Source organism: Lipotes vexillifer, unplaced genomic scaffold (genome assembly GCF_000442215.2).
Source record: "Lipotes vexillifer unplaced genomic scaffold, Lipotes_vexillifer_v1.1 scaffold496, whole genome shotgun sequence".
Lineage (NCBI taxonomy): Eukaryota > Metazoa > Chordata > Mammalia > Artiodactyla > Lipotidae > Lipotes > Lipotes vexillifer.
The window spans coordinates 3,675,103-3,694,859 of record NW_006786690.1 but is presented as its reverse complement, the minus strand read 5'-3'; positions in this window follow the sequence as shown (position 1 = coordinate 3,694,859).

Below are 19,757 nucleotides of genomic sequence, written 5' to 3'. Positions count from 1 at the left end.
GATAGAAAAGGAGGCCACAGAGAGCTCCCGGTTGGGTTGGAGACAGACACTTACACAAATACCCACACTAGCAAGTGGTGGGTTCAGTGATAGTGTTTCTACAAGGCACAGAGGAGGGAATGATATACCTTAGGACAGATTTACTGAAAGCAGAATGTTTGTAACCTGAGCAGGGTCTTGAAGGATGAATAAGAGTTTGCCAGGCAAAGAAGTGAAAAGAACACTTCAGATAGAGAGAAGAGCATGTGTAAGGGCAGCATGAAACACCACGGTAGGTTCAGAGCAGCAATCATTTTAGTAGAACCGGAGCATAAAGAGGAGGGGGATGGTGTGTGGATGTTGCCAGGAATCAGGGTTTTTCACTCTACAGCTAATGGCAGCATTATAGGGCAATGTTGTAAAAGCCAGCTGTGTGGACTTGGGCCTTTACTTCTCTGAGCCTCTACTTTCTTTTCTGTAAATTGGGATACAATAAAAACTTCCTCATAGGACTGTAGTGGGAGTGAAATGAGATAATATCTGTTAGGTGTCTAAAACAAAGTGCTCAGTAAATGTGAATTGTTGTTATGGTTACAATTATTATGAATATATGTAAAACACTTACTTAAAAAAAAAAAAATCAACAAGCAAATCTCCTTTTTTCAGATGGACTCCCAGAAGTGAGGGAGGAATTTAACAGATCAGATAGCACATGTTGAATAAATGAAGTTGAATTATTATTTTTTTATATAAATTTATTTTATTTATTTATTTTTGGCTGCATTGGGTCTTCATTGCTGTGCGCAGGCTTTCTCTAGTTGCCGCAAGCGGGGGCTACTCTTCGTTGGGGTGCACAGGCTTCTCATTATGGTGGCTTCTCTTGTTGCAGAGCACGGGCTCTAGGTGCGCAGGCTTCAATAGTTGTGGCACACGGGCTCGGTAGTTGTGGCTCGCAGGCTCTAGAGCGCAGGCTCAGTAGTTATGGCGCACGGGCTTAGTTGCTCCGCGGTGTGTAGGATCTTTTTGGACCAGGGCTCGAACCCATGTGGGGTGTGGATTAGGAGAGGTTGCTTGGCAGAGATAAGCTGGTGTCATCCAATCAACTCAAGAGAGAGGTCACAGCATGGACGGGCGTCCTCCTGGGACTACAAGGCCAGCTCCCTTCCTGCTCCCATCCAGTGATCCGTGGGAAGAGGTGCCTCGTGAGAAGGAAGGGAGAGCCCAGAGGATGCCTTTGGAGGACACGGACAAGACCTCAAAGAAGGAGGTTGAAAAGAGGGGCTTCCCCCTGGTCAGGCAACCCCTCAGGAGAAAGGTCTCTACAGGAGAAAGCCCCCAGAGGACACTGTCCCGCTTTTCCTGCTGCCCAGGGAAAAGATTCCCGCAGAAAAGACTGGAAATCTTCTGAACATTGGTAGGAGAAAGGGCTCACTCTGAACTCTGCATCCTCTTCCCCAAACTCCTCCTTCTCCAAACTCCTCATCTTGGTCCACAAATCCCCACCCACAAAGACTGGCTACCTAATTGGCAGGGCCCAGTGCAAAATAAAAATGCAAGGCCCCTTGTTTAAAAAGTATTAATAACTCCAGGACTGCGGCAGCAGGGCATTAAACCAGCACTGGGCCCTTCTGAGTACAGAAGGCATGTGCAGGTCACATGCCCGTAAAGCTGGCCCTGCAGCCACCTGTCACCCAGGCTGGAAACCTGACTGTCATCCTTGGCTTCTCCCCCTCCCTCACCCCCCACTTCAAGTCCTGTAGATTCAAGTTCACCAAACAGCTGCCCCTTCTCCATCCTAAATGCCATTCCTCTGATCCAGGCAGCACTTCTCACCTCTGGACAAGAGCATCTGTTCAAATAGCTTCCAGTCTCGCCTGCTCTGGCCCATCCTCCCCGAAGGAAAGCCACAGAAATCTCTCCTAAGGCTAGTCTCACCCTAGCACCTCCCTCCCTAAAACCTTCTATGGCATCTGCTATGAACTGAATTGTGTCCCCCCAGCCGCAAATTCATATGTTAAAGCTCTAACCCCCAATGTGACTTATTTGGAAATAGGACCTTTAGGAGGTAACTAAGGTTAAATGACATCATAAGGATGGGTTCCCCGATCCGATAGGATTGGTGTCCTTATAAGAAGAGACACCAGAGAGCTTGCCTCCACCCTGTCCCCAGCACAAGAGAAAAGGCCATGTGAGGCCCCAGGGAGAAGGTGGCCGTCTGCAAGCCAAGAGGAGAGTCTCACCAGAAATCAGATCTGCTGCCACCTTGATCTTGGACCTCTGGCCTCCAGAGCTGTAAGAAAATACATTTCTATTGTTTAAGTTACTGAGTCTGCAGTATTTTGTTATGGCAGTCCGAGCTAACACAGCTCCCCTCTGCCTAAGCTCTGGTCATGGTCTTTGTGGCCCTGTGTGGTCAGGACCCACCTCTCCAGACCATCTTCTTTCCTGTCTCTGGGGATCCACAAGCTCTCTCTCCTCTGGGTCTTCCAACATGCTCTTTCTCCGCTTGAAACAGTCTTCTCCACCTCTTCATCTGGCCAAACCCTGCTCTACTTTCAGTCCAGCTTAGAAATGAAGCAACCCTGACCTCCCCCACCCGTGAACCGCCAGGTTGGGACCCTTCCTCCCTGCCCCTACAGACTTTCCACACTCCCTCGCTTGTCAGTAAGATTTGTCACTCATGTCACTACATATTTGGGGCCTCTCTTACTTGCTAGTTCAGGATCTCCCTGAGTACTGGGACTTATTCTGTTCAACCTTCTGTCTGAAGCAACTGCTGGTCCCAGGGCCTTTTAATCCTGGTGGCTACTACAGGAAGTTTGAGGCCAAAGAATGGGGCCGGAGAAGCAGGGCTGAGGGTGTAGGGAGAGAGTTTGGTTAACCTTTCACTCCCAGGGAGAATTTCAATTAGATATGCTTGGAATGGGTCGTTCATTTATTCAGTCAACAAACATTCATTTATCTCCCAATTAGGGCTGGGCCCTGGGCCAGGAGCTAGGATGCTGCAGGGAAGGCACCTGGGTCCCCACCAGGAAACACCCAGACACGAGTCATTACATTGATCTGCCAGGTGAATAGTGGGAAAGAGAGGATTCAGAGGTCAGACGAGCCTAGATGCGAATGCAGGCTTTGTTCCTCATTAGCTGGTGACACTGGGCAATCCGTGCACCCCACCTTTTATATCTTGAAAGTGGCCCTGACATCCATCTGTTTGGAGTAGTGATTCTCAAACTCCTTGGTCTCAGGAGCATTATTAAGGACACTGCAGACATTTTGTTTATGTGGGTTATTTCTTTTCAGTATTTGCCATATTGAAAATTAAAATTGAGTAATGCTTAAAACACAGGAATACACAAACACACACTCCTTTTCCCATCAGAGCAATGGCACAGTCATGCCCCAGGACCTGTGCTCAAGCGGAAGAGCCAGAACCAAAGCCCCAGCCCCCAGGTCCAACTTTACGAGAAGCAGAGGCAAACCTTAAAAAAAAAATTAGTTTTTAAAACTGACATTACAGATGGGCAATATGGCAGAACCAGTTGGAGAGCTATGGAGATATTTCTCCCCTGGTGGGTGAATAGCAGCTACCCCAAACCCCATGGGTGCCCTGAGCACCCTGGCAGCCTCAGCCCACCCCAGAGACCCTCCCACTATTGTAAATAATTCTAGAAAGAATACCCCTGTGATTATATTTCATTTCAATAAATACCTAGAATTGAATTACTGAGTCAAAAGGATACACATTTTAAGGCTTTAGAGTCATATTCCGCAAATGCCCTGCAGAATGTTTCCATCAATTGAAATGCCCACCAAGCAAGTATGAGAGTACCCATCTCCCTACGTCTTTCCCCAGTGATGGTCTTTATACTTTTTCTAATGCTTGAAAACCCAGAAGGTAAAAAATAGTATGTTGCTTTCATTTGCATTTCTTTGATTCTTAAAAATGTTGACTATTCTTTCTTGGTTTATTGCTTAGAAATGTTGATTCTTAGAAATGTTGACTATTCTTTCTTGGTTTATTGCCTATTGACAGGGCCTCTTTTTATTGATTTCAAAGAATTTTTTATATCAAGATGAGGCAGGGAATTCCCTGGCGGTCCAGTGGTTAGGACTCGGCAATTTTAGTCACAGGCCCGGGTTCCATCCCTGGTCGGGGAACTAAGATCCTGCAATTATGCGGTGCAGCCAAAAAAAAGATGATGCAACTGCAAAGTAAACTCTTGTTTCCGACCTGATTTGGGTACTGCGTCTTCCTCTCCTACCCCCTCTAACCTCCTCCATGGATCTAGGAGAGGAATCATTTTTACTGAACCCAGTAAGGCTTTTTACAGGAGAAATCTTGAGAAGATGGAAAATGAGAGGCACTGAGGGATTCCAAGGGTTTCGTATTTTGGAAGATTTTCCTCTCCAATCTATCCCTCCCTGCTTTGAACTGGAAAGATTGTTGTGTTCTTTTGTAGCCAGAATAACTGAGTCATGACGGGGTGTGATCTTTCAGGCTTGCTACACTCTCTGGGCCAAATGGGTCCCCACCCAGGAGATCTCTTCACTTTTGAGCTGTGCTGACACAGGTAAGACCCAGCTTCTTGTCATCTCACCAAGCCCTGACTCACAGTGTCTCTGCTGCTCACCAGCTGTGTGTCATTGCGGGAGCCCCTTAACCTCTCTGTGCCTCAATGCCTTCTGAAATGAGAAAAGCATTACCCACACATTAAAGTAATGTGTGTGAATGAGGCACTGGACACAATGCTTGGCACAGTGTAGGTGCTCAAGAAACATCTGTCAAATTAATAACTGATGGTTGTTTTCCTTTCAGTTTGTTCTTGTTGTGGGGGGGCGGTGTCCATCCTTGTTTAGCTTTCTCTTTTTTTCTACTAAAAACAAACTCAGCTTTTCAGAAATGTAATAAACCAAACCTCTGTGCTTTAACCTATGTAGGTTAGAAACCTTTGGTGACAAGGAATAGAAATTAACTGGAGTTTAATAGAAAAGAAAAAAGTGGGGAGAATCCATTACAAAGACTCAGGGGTGTCTCAGATTTCAAGAGCTTGAAATGGGGATTCTTCTCTCTGCTCCTCCCTGTAGGTCTGCTGTGTTCCTCTTTCTGTTTCTGTCTCTCTCTCCCTCAAGACTGGCTTTCTCTGCCACCATGGCCACCAACACCTGCTTCTCCCAGTTAAAGTCTCAACTGCATACAGAGATTCAGTAACTGACCCTAAATCCCCAAACCAGGTTCTGACTCAAATTCCAGATCCCAGTCAGATGTTGTCTCTTGAGAAATAACACAGTCATTCACTGCTGGAGGGCAAATGAGTTCATCAGAACTGCTTTTTATAGGCAGGGAAAGACCGGGCCAGCTAGGAGCTTGAGTTCTCCCAGAGACTGGGTGGAAGTGACTAGAAATTGAATTCAGAGCTCACAGAATTGACGTCAGAAGGTCAGAGCTTGAAAGAGATTTCTATATTACCTAGTCTAACTTCTGCCCACGTTAAAAAAAAATTCTTTTAATAAAGAAAGAATGAAGCCCAGAGGTATGTGGTTTGTCCGAGGCCCCGCAGCCAGTCAGAGACAGAGCTGGAACGAGAACTCAGGTCTCCTGGCACCGTGGCTCAGGGTCAAGTTCTCAGTGAGGGAGGGGCTGTGACACTCCCCAGTCTCTCAGGGAGCAAGCTGAGGCCCAGAGCAGTCAGGTGGCGTGCCCAAGCTCCCCCAGCTGTGGCACCATCTGAGCCTGGGTCCAGTTCTTCCCATGAACCCCTGCGGAAGAGGGAAGGTGAGAGGGAGAACCGGAAAGGAAGATGGAAAAGGGGGGAGGGCAGGGAGAAGGATGGGGGAGGGGAACTGAAAGGCAGGGGAGAGGAGAGCGCCTCACCCTGGCCAGGATCACCCTGAACGGGTTTGTCCCCCAGGAATTCTAGGCCCCTCCGTGCTGGTCACGGCTGTGAGTCCGTCACCTCAGTACTGCATCTTGTTCTTTCTCTCCATGACCTTCCTCTTTCCGTCTTCTTGGTGAACCTGATGGATATTACCCCCAGGTGAGGCCTTTCCTTTCCCTCCCTTCCCCTCCCTGCCATGTCCATCTTTCCCACCTGGGTGAAGGCTGGGCTCTGATGGGAAATAAAAGGTCAGAAGTAGAAAACCCAAATAGAGGACAAAAACTGGGACCCATGGGCTAAATTCAACACTCAGAAGGTCTGGGTTTGGCCCAGATAACAATCTTGAGAAATTTGAAACACCTTAAAGAACCAGGTGTGACACCTGGAGTAGACCCTGTACGTGGTCTTGTGGCTTGTTATCCTTTCACCCTGTTCTCGACGTTGTCTTCACAGGGAAGTAAATATTTCTCTATGCCCCAATTTCTATCAAATGTAAGAAAACAAAAGCCAATGAGAGATGGATGTTTCAAGAAAAATGGAAGCATCTTTGTGAACGAGAGCTTATTTCTATATGTTTAATTTTAAACAAACTGTCTGCAGGAAGACAAATGATGCATTTCACCTGCCTGGTCCCAGGAGGCACTGAGTTTGCAACCTCTGCTTTGAATGGTTCTAGCAAGTGTTTCTCAAAGATGGGGCATTTTATTGGGCAACGCTCTCTCTACTGGGTGGGAAAATCCATGCATTGAAGACGTTCAGCATCCCTGCCTACCCCCAATCCCTAGAGAATATCAGTAGTGCCTCCCAAACCTCTTAGAGGGTCCTTGGCATAGGTTTCGACCCAGAAGCTTCCTGGGGGCTGGGCCAGCATCTGGGTAGCCATTGCACCACCGGCCTGGGCCTGGCACAGGTTGGTGCTCAGCAAGCTCTTGGCCCGTTCTGGTCAGTCCTTCACTGAGGACCTACTGTGTGCCAGCACCATCTAGGCACTTCATATTCATACAACTAATCCTTACAACATCCAACTGAAATCAGTATCATGAAGCCCATTTTAGAGGTAAAAGTGCTGAGGCTCCGAGAGGGTAGCAAACGTGCCCAGGATCTCACAGCTACGGAAGACCAGGACCAATAGAACCCAGCCCTCCTGACTCCAAGACCAGCTCTTTTGTACTTGTATGATCAGGCCACCCAAGATGGCTGTTCTCTTGCTCTCTGTACATCCCTTGCTCCACCAGTCTCTGCTTCACCTACACCCTGTTCACATGCCTGACCTGCTCTCTTAATCATAGAGCCTCATCAGTAATTTCCTATGTACTTGCCCCCCATCCAGGCTAGTGATTGTTCTAATATTTAGATCAGAACTATCTCCACTATGATGGTTTGTTAAAGGGGTGTTGCCCCTCTGCTGGTTTTCCTGGTAACTGATGAGCCAACCTGATCTCAACTCCCTCTATAACTGGTAACCTCCCCCCACCCTCCCATAGCAAAGATTGCTGCCAGGTCTGCCTCACATGGCAGACCAGAACCTTGCTTCAGACATGTAAGACCCCCATCCCCATCCATTAAACCATTGATATCTCTGTCACCGACTCCAGGCTCTTTCTTCTCTCGTGAGGCTGGGAAAGCACAGGGCTTGCATCCTGCAGGGGGCAGCCCAGCAGTACTGCAACACGGCTGCCTCTCAGACCATGGGGGAAGCAGAATGCCATCCCCTGGGGGCAGAGGTTTTGTTGCTCTCGTTCCCCAGTGCGTAGAACAGTGCCTGCCACATAGTAGGTGTTTAATAATACTTGCTTTAGAAAATGAGTGAATACACTGATGAATGTGACATAGGTTATTACCATATCACAACTGCTAGTTTAGAGCGTCTGAACAACAGCTTTTAGAGCAGGAGAGAGATGTTTTCTGCCCAGGGACTCAGGGCAGCCTTCAGAAAGACTGACCAGTGGGCTGGACCTCGGAGGATGAGAATGGTTTCCACACACCTGGCAGGGAGTGGTAGGAGAGGGCATTCTTGGCAAAGGGAAACGTTAGCAAAAGCCTGGAGGCTTGGAGAGAAGACTTTCCTGAGTCTCCTTGCAGCTTAGTTAGGTGGAGGAGCCAAGATTCAAGTCCACAAAACTCAACTTCAACTACCCAGACTGCTTCCCATGCAATAAATAGCAAGCTCGGTCCGGGGCATTCAGGGAAGAATTGACAGGAATGAGGGATTGAATGACGATGGAGAGGAAGAAATCGAGAATGACTTCAGGTCCTCAGTAAGTCACTCACTGAACAAGTAGTGAGTGTACATTCTGTGCCAAACTCCAGCTAGGAGTTAGAGAGTCGGCCACAAGTAAGTCCCACCTCTGCCCCCAGCTCATGGTGACCAGGCCCAAGGGCGAGAGGGCTGCCGTGGGAAGCTGACTCCCGGCAGAAGTCATTAAAAGGTATTTCCGGTCTTGCCTCTTCCTCCAGGTACAGAGGTTTATTTGGCATCACAAACACCATAGCAACCATATGGGGGATCTTGTCTCCCATAGCTGTGGGGTTCTTAACCCCCCAGGGGAAGGACCTAGTTCAGGGGGCCAGGGATATCAGTTTTTCCCACTGCACCAGGGATTCTGTCCCCATTCCCTGGGACCACCAAAATCAGCTTGTCAGACAGAGAGCTAGTAGTATTCTCTCTTTCTCCCTTTTGCAAACCTGGCCTGAGATGGACATGCATTCCCCCACCCCACCCCACCCCCAGGCAGAACTTCCTGTTCCCCCACAGATTATGCCAGCTTCTGGCATTTCTGCTGCTGTTGGACTGAGAGAATCCCAGAATATCAGACCAAAGGCATTGAAAGTGCTTCTAGTCCTGAGAGCCTCAAATCCCTACCCTGGGGAACATGGCCCTGGTTCATGTGTGGACATGGGGCTTCTTAAGAGCAGGGGTCATAGACTCTTTTTTTTTCCCCTTAAATATTTATTTATTTATGGCAGCATCGGGTTTTAGTTGCAGCATGTGGGATCTTTCGTCGTGGTGCGAGGGCTCAGTAGTTGTGGTGCACAGGTTTAGTTGCCCTGCAGCAACTAAGTTCCCTGACCTTAGTTCCCTGACCATGGATCGAACCCATGTCCCCTGTATTGGAAGGAGGACTCTCAACCACTGGACCACCAGGAAAATCCCCACAAACTCTTGTAAACTGTGAAGTGGGCTGAGTGCAAGGGAAAAAAACGGAAATGGTGCATATATGTATGGTTCTTCCCCCCATTTTTACATGGATTCTAATGTATAAGATACACAGTTCCTGACCTTACTTTTTTACTTAATTAATCTTGAAAAGCATTTCCTTCCTTCCTTCCTTTCTTTCTTCTCTTTCTTTCTTTCTTCCTTCCTTCCTTTCTTTTGTTCTTTCTTTCTTTCTTTCTTTCACAGCTGTAATAGTACTCTACTGTACAGATGAACCAAACTTTTAAACCAATCTAGTGAGATGCCCATGGGTGTTCTTAAGTAGAAGAGTTGAGAAGCCCTAAAATTTTATCCACCTCCCTCTTTTTTACAAATGAGGAAACAGAAGTTCAGAGGGAGAGGACTATCATTTATTGAACGTCCAGTACCTGCCAGGCATGTTCACACACATGATCTGGGTTTATCCTCGTGAGATATATATTAGTATCTCCATTTTATGGAGGAGGAAACAGAGGCTCAAAGAGGTTAAGACACTTGTCAAAGACCACAGAGCTAGTGAATGACAAAGCTGGAATTTAAACTCAGGTCTGTGTAACTCTATGCCCTTAGCCAACTTGTGCTAAGAAGAATGAGGCTAGGGATTTGGACAGCATTTTAGAGGGGGAGGCAGGGTGTAGTGGTGGCCATGGAGATTACTGAGAGCCCAGGAGTAGCTGGGTAAAAATTCAGGAGCAGTTTGTGGATTCCTCAATCCCACCTGGAGTTCTTTCAGCTCAAACCCCCATCCTCACCCCACACCTGATCCTAAACCCAGACTGCTTACTGTGGTCATAAATAGAATCCATGACTCCACACCTGTGCTGTCCCCTGCTTCCTTTGGGGATTCCATTTACACCTTATTCCTAAGGTAGCTTGAAGTTGTTCCAAGCTCACTGATGCTTTGTAATTATTTTTAAGTCTTTTTCTCTTAAATCTGTCTCATTTTGAATACTCTCTATTGCTATGTCTTTAAGTTCACTAACCTTTTTATTGGCTGTATCTAGTCTGTTGTTAGTCCTATCCAGGGTATTTTTCACTTTAGATGTTGTGGTATTAATCTCTACAAGTTTGATCTGGGTCTTTTAAAATACCCAAAAAGGGACTTCCCTGATGGCACAGTGGTTGGGACTCCGCACTCCCAATGCGGGGGGCCCGGGTTCAATCCCTGCTCGGCCAGCTGAATCCTGCACGCGTGCCATGGCTGGAAGTTGCATGCCACAACTAAGGAGCCCACGTGCTGCAACTAAGGAGGCCATGAGCTGCAACTGAGGAGCCTGTCTGTTGCAGCTGGGGAGCCTGCCAGCCACAACTAAGACCCAGTACAAACAAATAAATAAATAAGTAAATAAAAACTATTAAAAATAAAATACTCAAAAGAATTGAAAGCAGGATCTGGAAGAGATATTTGTACACCCATGTTCAAAACAGCATTAGTCACAATTGCTAAAACACAGAAGCAGCTCAAATGTCCATCACTGGATTAACGGATAAGTAAAATGTGGTGTATACATACAATGGAATATTATTCAGCCTTAAAAAGGAAGGAAATTCTGACGTAGGCTATAACACAGATGAACCTTAAGGACATTATGATAAGTAAAATAAGCCAGTCACAAAAAGACATACACTGTTTGATTCCACTTATATGAGAATCTTAGAGCAGCCAAAATCATAAAGACAGAAATTGTGTGGTTGCCAGGGGCTGGGAGGAGGGGTAGATGAAAAGTTATTGTTTAATGGATACAGAGTTTCCGTTTTGTAAGATGAAAAGACTTACGGGAGTGGATGGTGGTGATGGTGGCACAACAATGTAAATGTATTTAATACCACTCAATTGTATGCTTAAAAACGGTTAAGATGTTAAATTTTATGTATTTTTTAACCAAAATTTTTAAAAGACGTTAAAAATCTTCCATGTCTCTACTTATCATGTTTAACCTTTCTTCTACCTGCCTGAACACCTAGAATGTAGTTACAGTAACTCTTAATTCCCTTTTCTACTAATTCTATCATCTGTGTCATTTGGGAGTCTGTTTCTATTGATTGGGGTTTCTTTCTGCTCATTTTGGGTCTTATTTACTTGCTTATTTGCATGTCTGACAATTTTTTATTGGATGCCAGACATCATAAATTTTACCTTTTTTGGTGCTGGATATTTTTGTATTCCTATACATTTTCTTGAAATTTTTTCTGGGCCACAAGTTACTCGGAAATAGATTTATTCTTTCAAGGCCTGTTTTGAGGCTTTGTAAGGTGAGATTAAAGCAGCCTTTATTCTAGGGCTCATTTTGTGCCACTACTGAGACAGTACACTTCTGAGTACTTTACCCAATCGCTCTTGAACTGTGAGGTTTTCCACTCTGGCTGGTGGGAATACAAAGTATTCCCAACACTAGTGAATTCTGGTGATGGTTCTTTCCCCGGCCTCAGGTAGTTAAGTTTCTTTACACATGAGCTAATTCAGTTCCTCAGCTGAAGAGGGAACCCTCTGCAGATCTCCGTCTGCAGCTCTCTCCTCTCTGGTGCTTGGCCCTGCTAACTTCCTTCCTTGGTTCCATCTCTACCCCAGGAGTCTGCCAGGCCCTCCCCGGGCTCCCCTCCCTCTGCTGCAGCTCAGAAACTGTCTCCAGGCAATAAGCTGGAGCCATCGTAAACTCACCTTATTGATTTCCCTTCCTCAAGAATCACTGTCCTCCATTGCTCGTGGTCCATGTTAGAAAACCATTGTTTCATATATATTTGTTTGTTTGTTTGTCTTTGGTTTTGTTTTTTTGCGGTACGTGGGCCTCTCACTTTGTGGCCTCCATTGCTCGTGGTCCATGTTAGAAAACCATTGTTTCATATATATTTGTTTGTTTGTTTGTCTTTGGTTTTGTTTTTTTGCGGTACGTGGGCCTCTCACTGTTGTGGCCTCTCCCGCTGCGGAGCACAGGCTCCGGACGCGCAGGCTCAGCGGCCATGGCTCACGGGCCCAGCTGCTCCGCGGCATGTGGGATCTTCCCGGACCGGGGCACAAACCCGTGTCCCCTGCATCGGCAGCCGGACTCTTCAACCACTGCGCCACCAGGGAAGCCCTCATATATTTTTTTGGCCAGTTTTTTTAGTTGTTTTAGGTGAGGGAGTTTATCTGGTACCTGTTACTCCATCTTGGTCCACAGCTGAAGTGTTAGTAGATTTTTAATGGACTAGTTTAGAGCTTATTTTTAGGATCTCCTAAGGAGAAGCGTCCTTGGACAAAGCAGCCTTTAAAATAGTCTCTAAGGATAATCACAGAAAAGCTTGGAGAACTACACAATTCATGAAAAGCAGAGGGGTCTGTTTTGTTTGTTTGTTTGCTTTTTAACTGAAGTATAGCTGATTTACAATGTTGTGTTAGTTTCAGGTGTGCGACAAAGTGATTCAGTCATATATATATGTGACTATAGAGTAGTCATATTCTATAGTCATATAGAATATATATATATACTTTTTCAGATTCTTTTCCATTATAGGTTATTACAAGATATTGAATATACTTCCCTGTGCTGTACAGTAGGTTCTTATTGCTTATGTATTCTATATATAGTAGTGTGTATCTGTTAATCCCAAACTCCTAATTCATCCCTCCCCTCCCCCTTTCCCCTTTGGTATAGAGGTCACTTTTTTGTATTAGGAGTCAGAGGCCAGAGTCCCTCCTGTTCAAGACAGCATGCAGGCTGGCTTTCAGGGGAATTCAAACTGGTCCTTGCTCTCATACCTGACCCATCTGTCTACAAATGGTGGCATCATTACTCTCCCTCCACCCTCCTTGGTAGGCACCTGTGTGGTTACGCCTACATCAACCTCCTCCCCAGAGCCACAGGGAACAGGATAATGGAACTTTGACATCCCACCCTGGGAAGGGTAAGAATCTTTGCACTAAATATTAAATACATTGGGAGATGGAGCGGCCTCTCATAGCCACTGCGCCCCACACCCCCTCAAAAGAAAACTTAAACTTTTATTTTGAAATAATTATAAACTCAAAGGAAAGTGTAAAAATAGCGCATGGAGACTTGTGTATCCTCACTCAGAATCCCCCTGTGGTGACGTCTTACATAGCTGTAGTACAGTATCTTAGTTCCCTGACCAGAGATTGAACCCATGACCCCTGCAGTGGAAGCATGGAGTCCTAACCACTGGACCGCCAGGGAATTCCCTGTAGTACAGTACCTAAACTGGGAAATTCACATTACTCCTGCTGCATTACTACTAACTGGTCTACAGATCTTATTCAGTTTTCACCATCTTCTAAAAATTGCACTCGTTCGTGTGTATGTGTGTGTAGTTCTATTTTATGCCCTGTATAGGTTCCAGTAATCACCATTACAATCAAGATGCAGAACAGTCCCATCAACACAGCTGCTTTGTCCTATGTCTTGTATTCCTAAACACTCCCACCCTATCCCACCTCCTCACCCCTGTCCCTGTCCCCCTGGCAACCACTGATCTGGTCTTCATCTCCATAGTTGTGTCATGTTAAGAATGTTCTACAGGGCTTCCCTGGTGGCGCAGTGGTTGAGAGTCCACCTGCCGATGCAGGGGACACGGGTTCGTGCCTTGGTCCGGGAAGATCCCACATGCCATGGAGCCGCTAGGCCCGTGAGCCATGGCCGCTGAGCCTGCGCGTCCAGAGCCTGTGCTCTGCAACAGGAGAGGCCACAACAGTGAGAGGCCTGCATACCACAAAAAAAAAAAAAAAAAAAAAAGAAAAAGAAAAAGAAAAAGAATGTTCTACAAATGGAATCACACAGTACGTAATCTTTTGGAATTGACTTTTTTTCACTAAGCATAATGCCCTTGAGGTCCATCCAAGTGGTTGCATGTTTCAATAGTTCATTCCCTGGTGTCGCTGAGTCATATTCCATGTCATGAATGCTCCACAGTTTTCAGCAATGATTGCATTAAATACATTTTCGACACCTTTCTCTCTTCTCCATCTGGGACCCCTATAATGTGAAGGTTAGTACACTTGATGTTGTCCCAGATGTCCCTTAAACTGTTCTCATTTTTTAAAATTTGTTTTTCTTTTTGCTGTTCTGATTGGGTGATTTCCATTATTCTATGTTCCAGATCACTTATGCCTTCTTCTGTATGACCTGTTATATGACCTGTTAGTCGGCTGTTAATTCCTTCTAGTGTGTTTTTCACTTCAGTTTTTGTATTCTTCAGTTCTTACTGGTTCTTTTTTTAAAAATATTTATTTATTTATTTGGCTGCTCTTGATCTAAGTTGCAGCACACAGGATCTTCATTGCAGCATGCTGGATCTTTTAGTTGCAGCATGCAAACTCTTAGCTATGGCATGTGGGATCTAGTTCCCTGACCAGGGATTGAACCTGAGCTCCCTGCATTGGGAGCATGGAGCCTTAGCCACTGGACCACCAGGGAAGTCCCTGACTGGTTCTTTTTTATATTTTCTAGTTTGTTGTTAAAATTCTCACTGTGTTCATCTATTCTTTTCCCTAGTTCAGAGTAGCTCTGAGCCCTTTATCTGGCAAATTATTTATCTCTGTTTCATTAGTTGTTTTTGCAGGGTTTTTTCTTGTTCTTTCATTTGAAACAAATTCTTCTGTCTCTATGAAGGTAGGTGGAACAATGACCTATCCTGATCCTGAAGGGTTGTCCTTGTGTGGGAATGTCCCTCTACAGTCCAGTGGCTTTGGTAGGAGAGCTGGATCTGATGTGAGCATGAGTCACATCTCTCCCCAGAGTACCTTGGCAGCTATCACCTTGGTAGGAGGTGGGGCTGGAGGTGGAGAGGAGAGAGACAGAGCCGGGTGTGAACAGGGGCTGCTATCTGCTCAGTAGACACCACCACCACATCAGGGTGCGGTCAAATCCCAAATTGCTGGAGCAGAAGCCCTGAGGGTCAGGTTCTAGCAGGTTCTGTTCCCTCTCCAGCACCAGCACCTTCTCCCTAGAGGGGAGCAGCGCTGGAGCAAGAGGGGCCGGAGCAGGTGCCTGGTGAGGGCTGGGATGCAGGCTGTGATGTTCCCAGCACACCTGTCAGAGTTCCAGACCACTCCCAATCTGCCATAGGATTTTTTTAAAGAAAGGTAAAACATGAAGGAAATATGACAATTTAACGATGATAGTGTCTGGGTGGTTGTAGGATTATGAATAATTTGGTTTTCTTTCTGTATTTCTATAACCGCTATATTGACTATATATTGCTTCTTTTTTTTGTAAAGCCACTACTTCTTATTCTTTTTTAAAAATTAATTATTTAGTTTTGGCTGTGTTGGGTCTTCGTTTCTGTGCGAGGGCTTTCTCTAGTTGCGGCGAGCGGGGGCCACTCTTCATCGCGGTGCGTGGGCCTCTCACTATCGTGGCCTCTCTTGTTGCGGAGCACAGGCTCCAGACACGCAGGCTCAGTAGTTGTGGCTCACGGGCCCAGTTGCTCCGCGGCATGTGGGATCTTCCCAGACCAGGGCTTGAACCCGTGTCCCCTGCATTGGCAGGCATGTTCTCAACCACTGTGCCACCAGGGAAGCCCTATATATTGCTTTTTTATTGAAGTATAGTTGGTTTACAATATTGTGTTAGTTTCAGGTGTACAGAAAAGTGATTCAGCTATACATATTTTTTCAAATTATTTTCCATTACAGGTTATTAGAAGATATTGAATATTGTTTCCCTGTTATACAGCAAATCCTTATTGCTTATCTAGTTTATGCATAGTAGCTTATATCTGTTGATCCCATACTCTTAATTATCCCTTCCTCCCTCCCTTCTGTTTTCTCTTTGGTAACCACAAGTTTGATTTCCATGTCTATGAGTCTGTTTCTGTTTTGTATACAGATTCATTTGTATTATTTGTTAAATTCCACATATAAGTGATATCATATACTATTTTAGTTTCTCTCACTTGTGTACTGCTTTAATAATTAATTAATTCAGTAATTAATTTTTTCAAACCCAAACTTTAGTGTTGAGGGAAAAAAAGACAGACTGTGAAAATGTGTGAAAGACTGAGCTTGGCCTCCCTGTTTTAAATCCTTTTCTGTACCTTCCTTCCTAGATGCAGGGATGATGGAAAGACACTTTAGTTTGATTCTGGATAAAACTTGCCAATTCCACGAGCATTCACTGCAGACCTATGGTGTGCCAAGCCCTTTGCTAGGTCCTGGGGGATACAGAGATGACTGAGCCATGGTCCTTGCCCTGGAAGACCTCATAATGGAGTCTCCAGTATTGGCTTTTCTTAGAGCTAGAAGCAGTTTTATCTGGAGGCTGAAGCCTTAGACCAAATCAAAGTGTCCAAAGGTGGCATTAAAAGAATCAGCAAGTCAGTGGGAAAAGCCCTTTGGGAGAAGGAAAGGGAGAAAAAAGCGGGGGTAGTTGGTGATGTTTTAAAAGAGGAACCCCAGACCTCCCTGGTGGCGCAGTGGTTAAGAATCCACATGCCAATGCAGGGGACACGGATTCGAGTCTTGGTCCGGGAAGATCCCACATGCCGCGGAGCAACTAAGCCCATGTGCCCCAACTACTAAGCCTGCATTCTACAGCCAGCGAGCCACAACTACTGAGCCTGTGCGCCACAGCTACTGAAGCCTGCACGCCTAGAGCCTGTGCTCTGCAACAAGAGAAGCCACCGCAATGAGAAACCCGCGCACTGCAGTGAAGAGTAGCCCCCGCTCGCCTCAATGAAGACCCAATGCAGCCAAGAATAAAATGTAAATAAATAAATAAATAAATTTTTTTAAAAACGAGGAACCCGAAGCAGCAAATTGCTTGCTCTGGTCTGAATGCTTCCGTTGTTGAAATCTGAATGCGTGATGTGATGGTATTAGGAGATCTGGCCTTTGGGAACTGTGCCCTTATAAAAGAGGCCTGAGAGAGCTCCCTTGCCCCCTCCACCATGTGAGGACACAACAAGAAGTCAGCCCCCCAGAAGAGGGTCCTCCCCCAACCATGCTGGCATCCTAACCTCAGACTTCCAGCCTCCAGAACTGTGAGAAATAAATTCCTATTGTTTTTAAGCCATGCAGTCTGTAGTGTTTTGTTATAGCAGCCTGAACTAAAACACTGCCGATGGTGGAGTTTCTGGGGTGATGATAGGCTGGTGCAGAGAAGGACCCTCAGGGACAATTAAGTCACTACCAACCTCCCTTTGGCAAAAAGCCCAGTCCAGTGCTTTTAAAAACCCAGATACTGGAAAACCCCTTAGGAGGCAAAATGAAATTTCTGACCCATTTGGGGAGGTGGTCAGCAAATAATCAGCATGTTAAAACCATTGACTAGGCACTTATTGACATATTTCTACAGGCTAATGCCATACAACAAACAGGCATTTCTGCAGCAAAATCATTTTACAGCTCACACGATGTTCACAATAATCCTCTGAGGATGGCTATCACCATCCTTCCCTTACCGATGAGATAATGGGGCTCAGAGAGGTCAAGTGACCTGCCCAAGTTCACACAGCCATGAGGTGGTAGAGCTGCGACTTGGGGCCTGGTCTTTGGATCCTAAAGCCAGTTTCCTTCCCAGCACTCCACAGAGAGTCTCAGAAACATGAGCTGAAAGGCCAGAGATGGGTGAGAAATATAACTGTCCCTAGTAGAGAGGGTAGGAGGTCGCCGGAAGAAAAGAACCAGATATAGAGAAGCCACTTTAGGCCTAACCCTTTTTTTCTTTTAATATTTATTTATGGGCTTCCCTGGTGGCGCAGTGGTTGAGAATCTGCCTGCCAATGCAGACAACACAGGTTCGAGCCCTGGTCTGGGAAAATCCCACATGCCATGGAGCAACTGGGCCCGTGAGCCACAATTACTGAGCCTGCGCGTCTGGAGCCTGTGCTCCGCAACAACAGAGGCCGCGATACTGAGAGGCCTGCGCACCGCGATGAAGAGTGACCCCCACTTGCCACAACTAGAGAAAGCCCATGCACAGAAATGAAGACCCAACACAGCCATAAATAAATAAATAAATACCAAAAAAAAAAAATTTATTTATTATTTGGCTGCGCCGGATCTTAGTTGAGGCACACGGGATCTTCATTGCCACATGTGGGATCTTCATTGCGGCGTGAGGGGTCTTTTAGTTATGGCCTGTGGGCTCTTAGTTGCGGCGTACGGGATCTAGTTCCCTGACCAGGGATCGAACCCAGGCCCCCCCCACGTTGGGAGCGTGGAGTCTTAACCACTGGACCACCAGGAAAGTCCCAGGCCTAACCCATTTTGTGATCTAAGCTTGGCCACAATGCTTGCCCTTGAACAGGTCTCAGTAATAATGATCTTAAGGGAACAGACAAGAGAAGTAACAAGAGCAAAGAAAATGAATCAGTTGTAAAGGCCCCCAGTTCTGTTTCAATGGTAAAGATTAGCCTGAAGCACTGTCTTGAGCTGTTCGGCAGAATTTAAACCCCCTCAACCATGAGATCAACTGGTACCTAAGGAATGATGATGCTGACCTTTGCTGGCCCTCAGGACTTCAACCAACTAAAGCTTGGACTCTGTCAACCTTTCCCCCAATTCTATGCTGAGTTCTCGTCTGCTCAAGCCCCCTCATGAATATGCATGTACCCTCAGCTTAAAAATTCCCCAGTTTTGCTGCTCCAGGAGACACCGCCTTGGGAAAGATCTCCGGTGTTCTCCTTACTTGCTGCGAGTGATAAATCCATCTCCCGTTCCTTGGCTTTGTTTGGCTCAACATCCACCAAGAGGTGAACCCAGTTTTCGGGTAACACTAGGGCCTCACTTTACCTTTTATGAACTTGAGGGAGTTAACAGCCAAAAATTTCTGTTCACATAAGAAGATGCAAAATAATTAGTAAACAGCAAAGCTTAGATGAAGTTGAAATTAACTACATCATCCAACCACCCACTCACAAATCATCTCTCTACCACCACCTGTATCCAAGAGGAAGGACCAGAATTGGTCATGTCATCAGCAAAGGGTTTAGTAACAGCCCCTCAGCTGTCCCCAGCTCCCAATCGCCCTGGTTGTAAGAATATTTTTCTCTGTGGTTTGTGGTTAGAGCGCCCCCGTGTGTTTCTACTTTGCCTTAAGTCTTTTAAAGCAGGGGTCCCCAACCTACCCCCGCCCCCGGCCACGGACCGGTACCAGTCCACAGCCTGTTAGGAACAGGGCTGCACAGCAGGAGGTGAGCGGCGGGCATCTGCCGCTCTCCATCGCTCACATTACCGCCTGAACCCCCCCACCCCCAGAGTCAGTGGAAAAATTGTCTGCCATGAAACCGGTCTCTGGTGCCAAAAATGTTGGGGACCGCTGTTTTAAAGGACCTACTGTATTGCCAGCATCCTGTGGATTTATAGTGGGGGGAGGGGTGCCATATCTCCTAGAATCAGCACAACACTGAGAGGTAGTTGGAAACCTGGGCTCAGAGGGGCTGGAGGACCACAGGAGAGTGGTAAAGCCAGGGCTTTAATGCAATTAGGCCAGCGTGTTCCTTCTGCCACCTCTCCCTGCATCACACTGGTCTCCGGGCACAGAGCCTGGTCCTCAGGAACTGATGTGTGGATGGTTCCAAACGCTGGTATTGTGCTGGCCTCACACTCCAGTCCAGTAGCTCTGACCCTCAAGCCTGGGGGCAGCTCTTCCCTCAGGGGAGAGAGACCCCTCCAGCTCATCTTCCCCTCCAGGTCCCACCCTCGATATTCACTTAGTGACCCACTCCCGGAGGCTGGGACCCCAGAGATGAACAAGGCTGTGGCTGCAGTC